The sequence below is a fragment of the Prinia subflava genome, chromosome 3 (genome assembly GCF_021018805.1).
Source record: "Prinia subflava isolate CZ2003 ecotype Zambia chromosome 3, Cam_Psub_1.2, whole genome shotgun sequence".
NCBI classification, from domain to species: Eukaryota; Metazoa; Chordata; class Aves; order Passeriformes; family Cisticolidae; genus Prinia; species Prinia subflava.
The window spans coordinates 13,255,796-13,269,786 of NC_086249.1; positions in this window are offsets into that span (position 1 = coordinate 13,255,796).

Consider the following 13,991-nt stretch of genomic DNA (forward strand, 5'->3'; position numbering starts at 1 on the left):
CAGTTCATCTGTTTGGACAATTCCAAGCACTCAAAGAAGAGTCCAAATCCAGTCTGGAGTTTGATAAACAGGTTTCTGATCTGTTCTTGTTAAGATCTACAATACTATTTAGCACATCATGATTTAAGTTAAATTGCAATCTGTAAAGAGGATTATTATCCCACTGTTCCTGCCACAGATTCTTAATGGTCACTTTACAGACTTCAAGGCTCATTCAAGATAAGAAAATTGATAGAACTGATAAACACTACTCTCAGTTCAGCTGCAGTCTCATCTCTTCCATGTCCAGTTTTTTGTTTTTTCCTAATATGGCTGTAGACAATTTTGACCTCACCAGCACCTTAAACCTTCACTTCTCACGCTGGTCCCTCACATCATGCCAAAATCTGACTGAGCAACAGAGACCAGTGAGGGCAATCACAGCTCCATGTGAAAACATGCTGCCTTTAGAACGAGGAAAAGGTCAGACATGGCCCTAGGAACACAAGAGTGACATTGCAGCATAAGAGAACAAATCCCTGCCTGTTCCAGAGTCGCTCTGGAGCTTTTACAACAAAGGACAGGGCCTGTGGAGCTGTGGATGTGACAGATGAAGCACTGAGCTAGCACTGCCTCCTCAGCGTGGTGCAGGTGAGGAGCTGCAAGGAGGCCAACAGGCTGTGCTGCCAGCAGAGAAGCAGAGCTGCTGGGTGACAGGGCTTTGGGAAAAAAGATGAGCTGTACCAAGGCATGGGAGAGCCCCACACCCAGCAGAGCATCCCAGGGCACTGCTGCAGGTGCTGCCATCTCCAAAAATCCAGAAGGATTCAAGTCTTAGACTGCATGAGAGGGAAGGGCAGTAACAAAATCAGGGTCAAGGCTTTCCTCCCAGCCCTGCTAGCATCTTGATCCAGCTGAAACTCACAGGCCAGAACCAACAAGCCCAAAATGCCACTGAGACTCTGATGCCATGGGTTATTGTATAGGGCAAGTGAGGCAGGTAACCTAGAGCAGAATAGACATACAGCTTTATCTATTCATAAAACTGAATTAATCAATCCCATTCAATGATTGATTTTTCTCCTCCAAGGCTGTTATTGCCCTTGCATCCATTTGTCCTTGTATCCATGACTAGACAAGTTATTTACTGGAAATCTTATGGCCAAGGTGTACAATTTGTTTTCAGTTGTCAAACCAAATCACATATGCATGTACAAAATACTTGAATTCCACATTTCTTCCTGCTGTCTGAAATTAAGACACTTTTTATTTGAAAATATATTTGCTTCCTTCTAATATTTGCTGATGGTTCTTACTTCTCTTTGGCTGTTCAGTCTAATGTCAAGGATCCTCATTTTATTTTCAAGCAAACTTCTGAGAGCAAAAGAGGAACAAGCCTGCTGGTCAGCAGCATTATCTCATCTGGACACGATTGCTAGTCACAAACACAGATTTTGAGCACAGCTTCATCAGGTAGGAAAAAAACCACCTTTCCCTCTTATAATATTCATTCCTATATGGTGGTCAAAGTAAAAAAGGAAGGCCTTTAGTAAAGTTAGATCAACCTTAAAGTTCTTAGACTGGGTACAGCATAAAAGGAAGGTGAGAAAAGCTTAAATTCAGAGGGTTATTAAAAGATCTAAGAAATCCTGCTGGCTCAACTTCTATAGAACTATTAATAAAGATGCTTTTGTAGGTGAAATAAAGAAAAAAAGATTAAAAGGAGCAATGAAAGGATGATTTTAGACTGTGTGAAATGTAAGAGGTGAAACTTATTCTCTGAATACTACCATATTAAGGGACATTTTGCTAATATTAGATGTGATGACAAAATCTGATTTTCTGATTGTCGGAAAGTGACTTCTGGTACATATTTAATTTTGTTCTTAAAGATGGATTTGCTTTACACTGTCAGATGTACAGTTAATCAAATATAAAATGTCAAAATCCTTTCCCCAGTTTCCCAATTTCTTTACCAGGTCTGGATAAATTTGGTTTGCTAATGTTTTAAGCACACACAAGATAAATCCTGAGCTGTAATTTTCAAATTAATCTAAATGTCAAGGCTCTCTGCTTGTTAGTCAATGAGTGGAATATTTTTAGTGTTGTTATATGTCCAATCTAAACTCTTCAGAGGAGTATCTACACTTTTTAATATTTGATGGGTGACTGATCACCTATTATAGTCCTATAGGGTCTTTGTCATCTGCCTTTTCTTGAAAGCCATTGGTTGTCCCATGTTCTTTGATCAGATAACTCCTGCTTCTCTGTTCATTTTGTTGCTCTCCAAGGAGATTTTTTTAAACATAAAGACTAAACCACCCTCAGCTTACAAAAACACACTTCAGTTATGAGTTTTACTGTGCACTGCTGCAAAGAAACTAGAGAGAGAATGGAAAGCAATATGTTACCTTTCTGCAGAGACTTTTCTCTGCCCCATTTTTTTATACTTGCAAGAAATCTTCTGCAACAGAAAGGATAAGAGACATAAATAAGCCAATGGTGAGAAACAGAGAAAACATGATTCAGGGACAAGTTTCCACAAAACAAAATTAGGAAAAAAAAAAAATATATATATCGCTACAGAGTGAAACACCAAAGCCAAAACGTATCCCCATTTAACCACAAGCCTCAATTTACTGCAGTCATCTCACACTGTCCTACAAGCTGAGAGAAGCATCCAATTCACCTAAAATTGACCTTTTACTGCAGATGGTTTGATTAACTCTGGCTGAGTTGATAAGTGCCTCAGTCAGGGCCTATAGCTTGTCTTAGCTCCTGGCTCACTCTCTCCAGCCTCAGTGGCTCCAAAGTGAATTTGAAGGACCAGGGCACACCAGCTCCTGCCTCAAGCACTCTACCAGCACGTGACAGAAGGGTGCCACCATCTTAGGGACAGAGAATAAAGCCACTGAGTAAAGGAACACCCTCCAAACCATGCCAGTGCTGCCAAAGTCCAACTTACAAATGGAAAAATGAAACTAGTTATAAATAGGATATTTACTAATAGAATTAGGCCAACGATATCAATGTGAAAATTAGGAAAGCACTGTGACAGAAGTATTACATATTTGCCCTGATTTTGGAAGTTGTTTTCAGCATCCAATATAATAAAAATCTGACTTGCTCTGTTACTGAGTCGACACTTGTTTTGCTGGTTTGGGCTGAGATTGAGTTAGTTTTCTTCACAGTGGCTGGCATGAGGCTGTGTTTCTGATCTGTGCTGAACACAGGGTTGATAACAGAGGGATGATGTTGTTATTGCTGAGCAGGGCTTACACAGAGCCAAGGCCTTTTCTGTTTTTCATACAGCCAGGCTGGCAGGGAGCACAGGGGTGCCTGGGAGGAGACACAGCCAGGACAGCTGACCCAACCTGCCCAAAGGGATATCCCAGACCACAAGACATCCTGCTCAGTATATAAACTGGGGCGATGGGGAAGGTTTGAGTCATGGCATTTGTCTTCCAAAACAACCACCACACATGATAGGGCCCTGCTCTCCTGGGGATGGGGATGCCCATGGGAAGCAGAGAATTCATTCCCTGCTTTGCTTGCATGCATGACTTGCTTTCCCTATTAAACTAGGTCAAATCACCAGTTTTCCAGTTTTTAGCCTTTGAGTTTTCTCCCTGCTCCCACTGGTGTGGGAGTGAGCGAGCTGCTGCCTGGGGCTTGGCTGCTGCCTGGGGTTAAACCACATCACCTGTCCAGGCTCTCGGTGTATCCTTGAATTTCCCCCTTTACTACCTGCAGTAAATCTGAGTGAGACATGAGGGAATGCAGGACAGACTGCAGTCATCTTGTAGAGAGTTATCTGGTTTACAGCAACAGAGTTAAAAACCCCAGTCCTAAAATGATCCAAATTTTCTCTTGGAAATGAGGTAAAGGACTGAGCTTCATCAGAGCAAATAAAAATAGGAAAGAATAAATAGGAATTTATTTTAATCAGATGGGTTGTTAATACTTATTTTGGAATACTAAAATTAAGTTAAGAACTCTACAAAGTAACTATAAGGGTATTGCAAAAAAATATTCTCTCACTCAGTTTTGGAGGACTTTGGCTTAATATAATTTTTTTCTGTTCTGATCTTCTTGGACTCACTGACTAAGCACTCACATAAATAAAATTCTAGAGGATTAGGTTTTAGAGGTAGAATCCTTATTCCAGTAAAGAATCTGAGACTAGAGCATCCTAGTGTGTGTATCCTTTGCCACAAAGCAAAGGATAATTTGTATAAATTTAAATAGCAGCAGCTAGGAATTATAACTGTGTAAGCCTAAGAGGACCTAGGAGTGCATTATCCAAATGATCTCTTTCTTGCAAAATCCCATTGCATCTATCATGTACCTTTGTAGTGCCATAGCTAACGTTAGTAAGACATGAATATCAAACAACTCTTGATTTTTATAAATTGCACGTACAAGAGAAGCTCTTACAAGCCTTTTTAAGTCAGTAACGTAGCAGTTCTGGCCATGGAGAGTCTTCTAAAGCAGAATCGCAATTCTCATGGGTTAGTGAAGCAACAGAAGGATGATTTCTACATGCTATTTTTGTAGTGTGTATGCAAAGGAATAAAGTGGGAGGAAAACACAAATGGACTTAAGCATATTGATTTACCAAAGGAAAAAATAAATGGACCAAATATGAAACAAGATTCCATTTTTAGAGTAGCTAAACTGAAAATGCAAGTTAGATGAAGATTTCTCTTACACTAAACTTGCAGAGAAGGAAGACGAACAAGCATTCCTTCTCCAGCATCTCCCATAATTTTTCTGCTGTTTCACCTTCAAGCATCATGTTATAAACTTTGGGCAAGTCCTCAGTTGTTACAGAAAAAGGTTGTACCCAAGGCCAGAAAAAAATGAATTTTCCTCATTAGCAATTCTAGCCAAGTACTTGGAAGAAGCAGCTGGTGGAGAATAGGGGAGCAGTAGGGCAGAGAAATTCAGGCAGGACCTTCTTTGCCTTTGAGGTGTTACTGAGCCTTGCAGGCCCACTCTCCCAAGCATCATCACGTTACCAGCTCCAACTTAACTGCTATTAATTGCAGAGAAGTAACACAACCACATTCACACACCCAGGTCAGGAATCAAAGAGTCATTAATGTTGGAAAAAAGTGTAAGGTCATTGAGACCAACCATTAACCTAACACAGCCATGTCCACCACCAAACCATGTCTCTCAACGCAACATTTACACTTTTCTGAAGTTCTTATGTGATTATCACCAATGAGATCCAACCCTGGCAGCTGCTAGAGCTCCATGCTTCAGCCTCATCCATGCAGTTCTCAGCCTGACAAGGAGTTCTCCTCCACTACCTGTTCTTGCCACACTACAGGCAGTGGAAGGCATATCCCATTAACTCCAACAGTGTCCTGGCCAGTTCTGATATGCTTTAGCAGACTTGGTAAGGTGGTTTTATTGTTTGTTTTTCTGTTAAATAAATAAATATTGAGCAGTATTTTTGAATGTCAATTCAATTATTTTTCAGGAAAAAATACAGCCATACAAATTCACAGCAAACAGGAATAGTATGGTACACATCTATGTTTCAAGGTGTGTGGAAACCCCACTTCAAATTAGGCATTTCCAAACCCAGCAGTCTGAAACAGCTTCCACATTTTTCTTCTGATTTATATTTAATGGTTTATTCCTCTGTTATTCTGCAGAATTATTCTGAAAGAACTATAAGAGATTAATCAGTATGTTATGAATATTGATTTTGAAGTATGCTACCTCATGATTCTACAACAAGCCTAACAGATTTATTCCTACCTTGTTCCTGAACAGCCATCCTTAATTTAGTTCTAAATAGAAGTTTCATACATTTGAAATATGTCAGAACTTTGGTGTTCTTACCTGCCTGCTGCTTTCAGCCACTTAATAGCCTGAGCCCCTCTGAAACCACAGCTCTGTCATTAGGCGCTAAATACGTGTTTGATGTGTTTGGTTTGTGTTTCCCTCCACTCCCCCAGTCCATGCACTGACATTTGTCCTTTTCTTACCCACAGAGTGAAAGCAAGTCTATTAAGCTGCAACTAAGAAAATAAAGGGGGAGGAAAAAAAAATGTCTCTCATACAGAATACAGAACAGGCCCTGAAAAGTGAAATAAAGATGTTTTTCTTCTGAGACCTGGGAATTTTTTTTCATTATATAAAGTCATTACTAAATGTTTTTTGGGGGCAGATGTTTGTAAAAAGCATTCACAAATATACATCTCCTTTTTAACTAATCCAATGTTTAAAAGATGTCCTGCAGATATAGGTAGGCTACATGACAATTTGTCACTGTTGTTTTATCAGCTAGATTCTTAAATCAAACTCCTGTTCTGTTGCACGTTGTAAAGAGGGCATGGGTGGGCATGTCCTTGCTGGATTTTAAAGACCAGAGTAATAGCAAAAAGTAAATAAATATGTACAATATAAACAGAAGGAGGAACATCCATAGAAAAACCTAAGCTTACTTCCACTACACTGAATTGCAAAATATGAATCATCTGGTTAGTCTTGAATAGAAAATGTAGTTTAGAACTAAGACTAACTGCAAATGTCAGAACAACACATATGAAAACATTTTGATAGACCAATAAACACATTTAGGACCTTATGCTGTGGTTAATTTTAGCAATTTTGCCTCAATAAGAAGCAGCACTTGGTTTACAAATATTTAGTAGGTCAAGTATGAAGTGTCCTTTGGAAAATTCTGCGTAGAACATTTTAATAATAAACTAAACATTTGTCCTAATCTTATTCTAAATAAACACACAAAGACAACATAATCCTTCAGAATTAACCTTTGATCAAATACAAGTACTCAGTAAAAAAGAATAGCTCTTTCTCAGCTCATTTTCCTTGCCTTAGGGTATTATTTAGCAGGTTTTTTTAGATTTAATTTAGACTCAAAGATGCATCCAATTCAGCTCTTCTCAATAAAAACATACCAGGGAGTAGCCCCCATTGTTCAGCATAAAAACACAAGAAGAAGCAGAGATGTGTGCCCTAAAAACCTTAGGTGCCAAAAGTTGTTCCTAATATACCACCACAGATGTCTCCACGCTTGACTTTAGTCATCACAATGAATATTTCTGAATGGAAATCATCATGTCTGGAGGGAACAAGTACTCAGTAAGGACTACACAGAAGTCACTTAAATTGGAAGCAAAAAAAAGTGATTAAAGTGGCACAGATTAAGTGGGGTGTTTTTCAGAGTAGGCCAGAAGCAAGATTCCTTAAGTAAGCGCAGAACAAAGCCAACCACCAAACAGTGGTACCACAAAGGTCTTCCAAGATGATTATGAATATCACCCCTCTTTCCAAATATCAATAGAATAAATTCAAATAGGCCTGAACAGTTCCTCTTTTCTCAACTTCTCATTTCATTTTCTAATTTCCTTGGATTAACATGGCCATGGAGATCCACCTTTCCAAGAAACAGACCACAGGGGCTCAACCAAAATGCCATCTCCCCTCCCACTGCTGCTGAAGCTGGGGGGTGTGTGCACATTATCTCATTACCAGAGCAGATGGGGAGGCTTACTCCAGTTCTTCGAAGCCTGATTACATAGGTGGCATGCAGGGAAAGCTAATCAGAGGATGCTTTCTGCTAAGTGAATCCTGGCTCATGGTTGACAATAGAGTGAAATCAGCAGCAGAAATCCAGAAGCTTGTTCTACTGCTAATGACAATCTGTGGCTTATAAGGCAGGACTGCACTAAAAATGCTCAAGAGATGAATGGAAAGAGAGGAAATATTAGCTGTGAACTCCACGGCTTTTCTCAATAAGTGTCAAAACCTCAAAGCTATTGAAACATTGTTTTTTGCATTTAATGTTTACAATGCTGTGATAGTAGCAATGAGATAATTATAGCACTTCTGCTACCAAGGCCATGATTCACCAAAGCCAAACATCAAGTCATTATTTCTGTCATTCCACTAGAAGGGGTGAGGAGGGCTAAAGGGAAAAGAAGAGCAATGTAGGCTTTTACTTTGAGATACTGCTTACAGAAGCCGATATTTGTTTCAATATTTGTTTCCAGCACAAAGCATTTTGCATCTTGTGCAATGGAATTCCCAAGGAGTTTTTGCTGCCTCCATCCTATTGGTTTTTGTGTTTGGTTTTTTTCCTCCTTATGTCTTGTTAATGACCAACTCAAAAGAGCAATGCAACGAGAAAGAAGGCACATGAGGGCACAGTCAAGATGTCAATTTGTGAAGTGCCCCCACTTTTCAACCTGGAATACTGCAGGCTCTGTGGAATTATTTAGCTAATTCATGATGATAATGCACAGCATAACTTATCATGTGGTGAAGTTAATCGTGACATATGACACTGTTTGGGAATTTTTGTACAGCATCTGTGCTACCTGTGTAGTTATAGAGGAACCCATTTTCCAAACATCATCCATGCCTTTCAGAGATATGGCAATTTAAACTATCCTGAAAACCCCTGAAGTTAAAAAAATTCTAGGATTGTGGTCTGGGATCTCTTATAAAGTATTTTTGCACAAGATGAGTAAAGCAGCAACATAAACTAAACAGATACATTCTGTTGATCACAATTGTCCAAAAATTTAGTCTACGTACCAATTTGGCAACAATCTGGAATAACCTATTTTTCAGAAAGCATTGTCTCAAGTTAACTGGAAGTAAAATCTTTCTTTTATATTAGCCGAATGATGTCCCAGAAAACAGATCGGAAACTTCATTACTTGTTAGTCCAAGGTAATCAAGTCTCTCTCCTCTTTTGAATTACTCTAGTTGCAAAATATAAAGTACAGTTGTAGGCTATAAGATACATGAAGAAATTTTTTAGTGGCATTACTTGCTGGTAAAGCTCCAAAGAATTCACTGTTCTGTTTTGGGGCACCATGATTAAAGGAAAACACAAAACAGCTGGGATCAGAGAGGGAAAAAATTACGAGGAGCAACAAGCACGATCAAGGTTGAAAATGAATTATATCACTTGGTCTAACAAAGACTGAAGGGAGATGAGTGGAACAAGTTTTATCTTTTACACTTTAAATTATTAATTAGTAGAAAATAAACATTTCCTCACATCTGATGAAGATAAGGATAGCACTAGTGGGTTTAACAGCAGCAAGAGACTTTCAGGTGAAGTGTGTAGCACTACAGATGGCTAAGCACTGGAAGAAAGTGCCTAGGGAGGAAGCCAAATTTCCATTATTATATTTAGAACAAACTAGATAAATACGCATCAGGAATAACATAGGAAGACCCAATTCTACCTTGGAGCTGAAAGTGAAAAATGACCTCTTCAAAATTTCTTCCAACAAGTTCATTTTACAGGATTTCTGCAAGGATTCTTTGCTATCTGGCCTTCTCAGACCCCAGCAAGTTTCCTGCTTGAATGCACGACAGGTTTTTGCTGTTATCCAGGTGAGAAAGTAGCAATTGACTCAGGTCCTGCCATGCTGAGATGCCAGAAGTTTGCTGGCAAGTCAGCACTATTAGTGGAGAAATCCTTTGAGAGTTCTGCAGTAGTACAAGATTTAAAAGCTTGAATTTATGGACAGCATTGTCCAACTGTAGAAGTGGACTTGCTGTGTTTACAGCACTTCAACATGTTTTATCAAAGCACGTAAGGACCATTTCAGGCCACTAATCCTCATTTATAAGGCAATTTAATTCAAATCAACTTTATATAATTGTAATATATGTTCCATGTGTTCAGCTGGATGGGATTTTGTTAATACTGGGTTTATAATCATATAGATAGCAGTAACTGTATCACATACCAAACTGTGCCACACTGGATCACAAACAGAACTCAGTTCAGGCTTGCAGAACACTCATTACTACTTTTGTTATCTCCTCATAGGTATTCTACACACAAAATCTATAATTACTTCAAAACCTCCAAAGTCCTTCATTGCCTGAACAAGTAGACAGTTTTCTCAGGAGCAAATAAGAAAAAGCAATATAAGCCTTCCTTAAGAAACCAGAACATCACAAATCCCACTGTTCTTCAAGTGCAAACTTCATCTCCTCACTTGGTAATTAAGTACATAAATCAGCATTAATACATTAAAAAAAGTAATAACCTGAAATGTTACTGGAGAGACACTTTCTGTGTTTTCCAGCTGTGAGGAGAATGGCCCAATTACACAATTCCAAATACTTGTGCTGCTTAAATGCATTGCTTGAAAAAGCAGTAATAGATAGTGGCTAAGCAGACTGGGGAATGTGAGCAATTCTTGAAAATCCTGGCCACAATTTTGAATTCTATTGGGTGCATTCTTGACTCAAAAGGGATAAATCCATCCATGTATAGTCCACATTCCTAAAAAACAACTTGGAGGAAATTGTACTACTATTTTCATTAAAAGGGCTAACTCTGAAAGAGAGCTTCACCTCAAGGAAGCCAAACACAAGAAAGGCTTAAGTGCTTTAACCTCTGCTTAAAAAAATGCTGGAGCCTTAATCTCCAGCAGGAATATAGGCTAAGAAATTTCCAGTAGGTTGAAAGTTGTTAATTAGGTTCAAGACAACAGTTATCAAATTAGAAAAAGTTATAAGAAAGTCTACTCAAAGATGTGCAGAGTACCTACAGATACAGACCAACAAGGATATCTTAAGACATGAACTGTTATGACTCATAAAGGTAGTCACATTAGCTAAAATAAGCCATTACTCTGTGGAGTAATTCCTCTTGGATACAACATTTCAGTGTTGTGGCAAACAGTTCCAATACCCCAAACTACCTCACAGCAATCAAACCATTTCTACATGGTACAATTTTATGCCATAGAAATGTGCCTTAAATGAACATGAGTCATGTAGCCTAGCAACAGGAAACAAGAAAGGATACTTCTCTTTAGCATGGAAGTTGTAGGAGGACTAACTACAAAAAAAAACCCCGAAACCCAAAAGCTATCCAACATGACCAACCTACAGAAGACAAAAGAAGAAGACAGACAAAATAATTGGGAGCACATTGTCTGTGAAAATTCACAAGTTTAACTGTATTTAGAAGACTGGAATGAGAATTCATTTCAGTAAGAATGGAGGGGAGCAGACAAAATTGCTAGCCTCTTTAGAAGATTACTCCCAATGAATAACTTAAAGGCTGAGTACATAGCAGCTGACACCTTTACCTGGATAGGCCAAGCAGTGATGGGTTCCCCAAATGACATTATTATGCTTATTGTTCTTGATTATTCTTTGAATTCTTAGAAGCAGTTTTGAGTTACCTTCCACCTACTTCACACAAAACCCTGCAAGGCCATTGAAATTGGAGTGGCCACATTCCCTAAGTGATCAACCTGTATAGAACTTCCATTATTTTAGTGTCAGAAAAATAAAGAAGAATGGCTTAAACAAATTACTTGTAATTCCAGTTGTACTCCTTCCTCCCTTCACTTTGAGAACCTGTGGTTTAACTCCTCAATCACAGAAAGAGGCTGGGGTGATAAAGATGAGGAAAGAGAGTTCTAAGAAATACCACCCCTCCAGATGGAGAGAACACCACATTAAACTAAGAAGAAAAATCTGCCTTCAGTTAGCATCCTCAGCTTGAGAAACACTGGCTTACACTAAGCAATGTGAATAAATTCCAACTTAAAGGCCTGAAGTTGCCAATGAATTACATCTATACAGTTTTCCCTAAGCTATTGGAAGATCTTTGGTTGAGCTCACAAGAAACATTACAAACCAGACACCTCTTACAAATGCTTAGTTTGTCATTAGCATAGAATATGTTAACCTAACTTCTTTTTTTTTAGTGAAGCTCATAACTTGTCATTTTCAAATTCAACCATGATACATATATTTAAAAAGTATGATTTCATAGGTTTGTGTAACAAGTGGAAAAATAAAAACAAGGAAACAAACAACTACAACAAAATAAAACACACAAAGCAACAAGAAAAGCCAAACAATATAGTATAATATATTTGATACACCACTAAGTGGTGAACTTTATACTGGTAAGAAATTTCATGGGTCATAGTGTGAGCACATTTTCAGGGAATTTATTAATTTTAGTGGAAGTTCATGGTATTGTCTACACTGCAGAATACAACCAAACTGAATGTCATTGCTGGATTTTCTCATCTTTATTTTCACTATGTTAACTGATAAACGTTTATGACAATTTTCACTTGAACAGAGTCCACCAATAATTTAAGAAGAAATAAGTTGCTGTTAAAATGGCCTCCTTTCTCAGAGACTTTTCCCTTCATCACCTCCATGTTAAAACTGGCACATCACAAAGCAACAGATGAATTTTATGAGGATTGATTCATGCCAGTCTCTGAAGAGTAATTAAGTTCAATAAAGGCCTGTCAATATCATTTGGTATCAGTTGTCATTTTATATCATGTGTAAGAAATACAGATGCACACAGAGATGGACAAAAACTGCAAGGACAGAAAGTGCAATTCAGCTAGGGAGGTGGTAAATATTAAACACTTACTAGGACTGAAGTCACTGCCTCACCTTAAAAGCTGTTGTGAATCACCCCTCAAGGCCAGTCCTCAGTCAAAATCACAAATACTCCGAAAACAAAAGGTTAAAACTCATTTTCTTCTCTTCAAAGGACATACATTCTATGCCTGACCATCTGCAGATCCAAACTTCATGGAGCTTCTTAAAGCATTGGAAGAAAATAAGAGAAAAAATATATAAAAGGAATAATTGCCCTCTTTTCTCTCAAGTGAGCATACGGTTTCTTTCCTAACACAGACACCTACACAACGAGAGCCACAAACCCAAATTCAGACTCCAAGCTTCAGGCTAGTTATCCCATCTCCTGGATGAAGTGTTTCACATAAGAAACCTGCAGATAAAAGGAACCCACAGCAACAATCCTTTTAAAAGTGTTTTGAAAGCAAGAAGAGCATCCTATTCTGTCAGCAAGCCAGAGATTCTATGCAGTTAAAAAGGACATAAACACTTACATCACGATGAAGAAGTGCTCCAAGCCACTCGTAGCAGAACTACATATGCTTTAATCCCAGCAAGAACATCAAGTAAAGAGAGAAAACTCAACCTCCAGCCTTTGCTCTGTAGCACTTGCCCATTAACCAGTCCCAGCGAGATGGAGTCAGAGACTCTTCTGGAGAAGGCTGCCTGTGAAAGGGCTCCACCCTTCCCCCGAGTTTTAATTCACACTCTGATTAACACAGCTGCACCAGAAGCTGCGTGGACTAGTGGGGAAGCAGCTGCCCTTTCAAGGTTAAATGAGTTAAAGTTAATTGAACATAAGAAACTCAGACTGCAAGAGGGATGGCTCATACAGGGATGTTAAGAAAAAAGAGGATGTGTTAAGCTAAAAAAAAAAAAACCAAAATCAAACAAACAAAAAACCACAAAAAACAACAACAACAACAAAAACCCAAATCATAAAACTTTACATACCTATAGAAACATAGTAGGGCCTCTAGGATACATAGACTTGAGCATTTTACAAAATGGTAGGTGCCCAAGGATGGATCTGGGGAGGGATTGTTACATTTCAAGTTTCAGAGCAGCAACAGTGGGTGCTGATAAAGAATAGCTGATAGCTAAGAGACTTTGGTATGTGGCAGGTGATCAAGAGAAAGAAATGAGAGTAGGTTTCAGGTCTTGGAGAAAGGAGTGATGGCTCTGTAAAATACAGTGGAAGCTGGGTTTTTTCACGGGCTGCTAGATGGCTCAGTCATACTGCCATGACAGACAGAAGCTAAATACTCTTAAAATCCTGATGTTAAGTGCCTAACTCCCTTATGTCCCTTTTTTTCCCTTTTCTACTTCAGAACAGATCTTCTGGCCAAATTGTGATTGGGCCCAGATGAACAATCTGAATTGGAATTACTTTATTATGCATGATATTCATCTCATAATGAACCATTACTCACCATTTTATATTCTCGTATTCCTATCAATGATCTAGAAAAGAAAGGTTTATCTACATCCTGTCCATTTCATTTAGGATGTAGTTCTCAAGCTTTCATTTGCAGATCACTGGAGGCACAGAGAGTAGTTCTTTGTTTTTTTAAGGGAATCATTGTTCT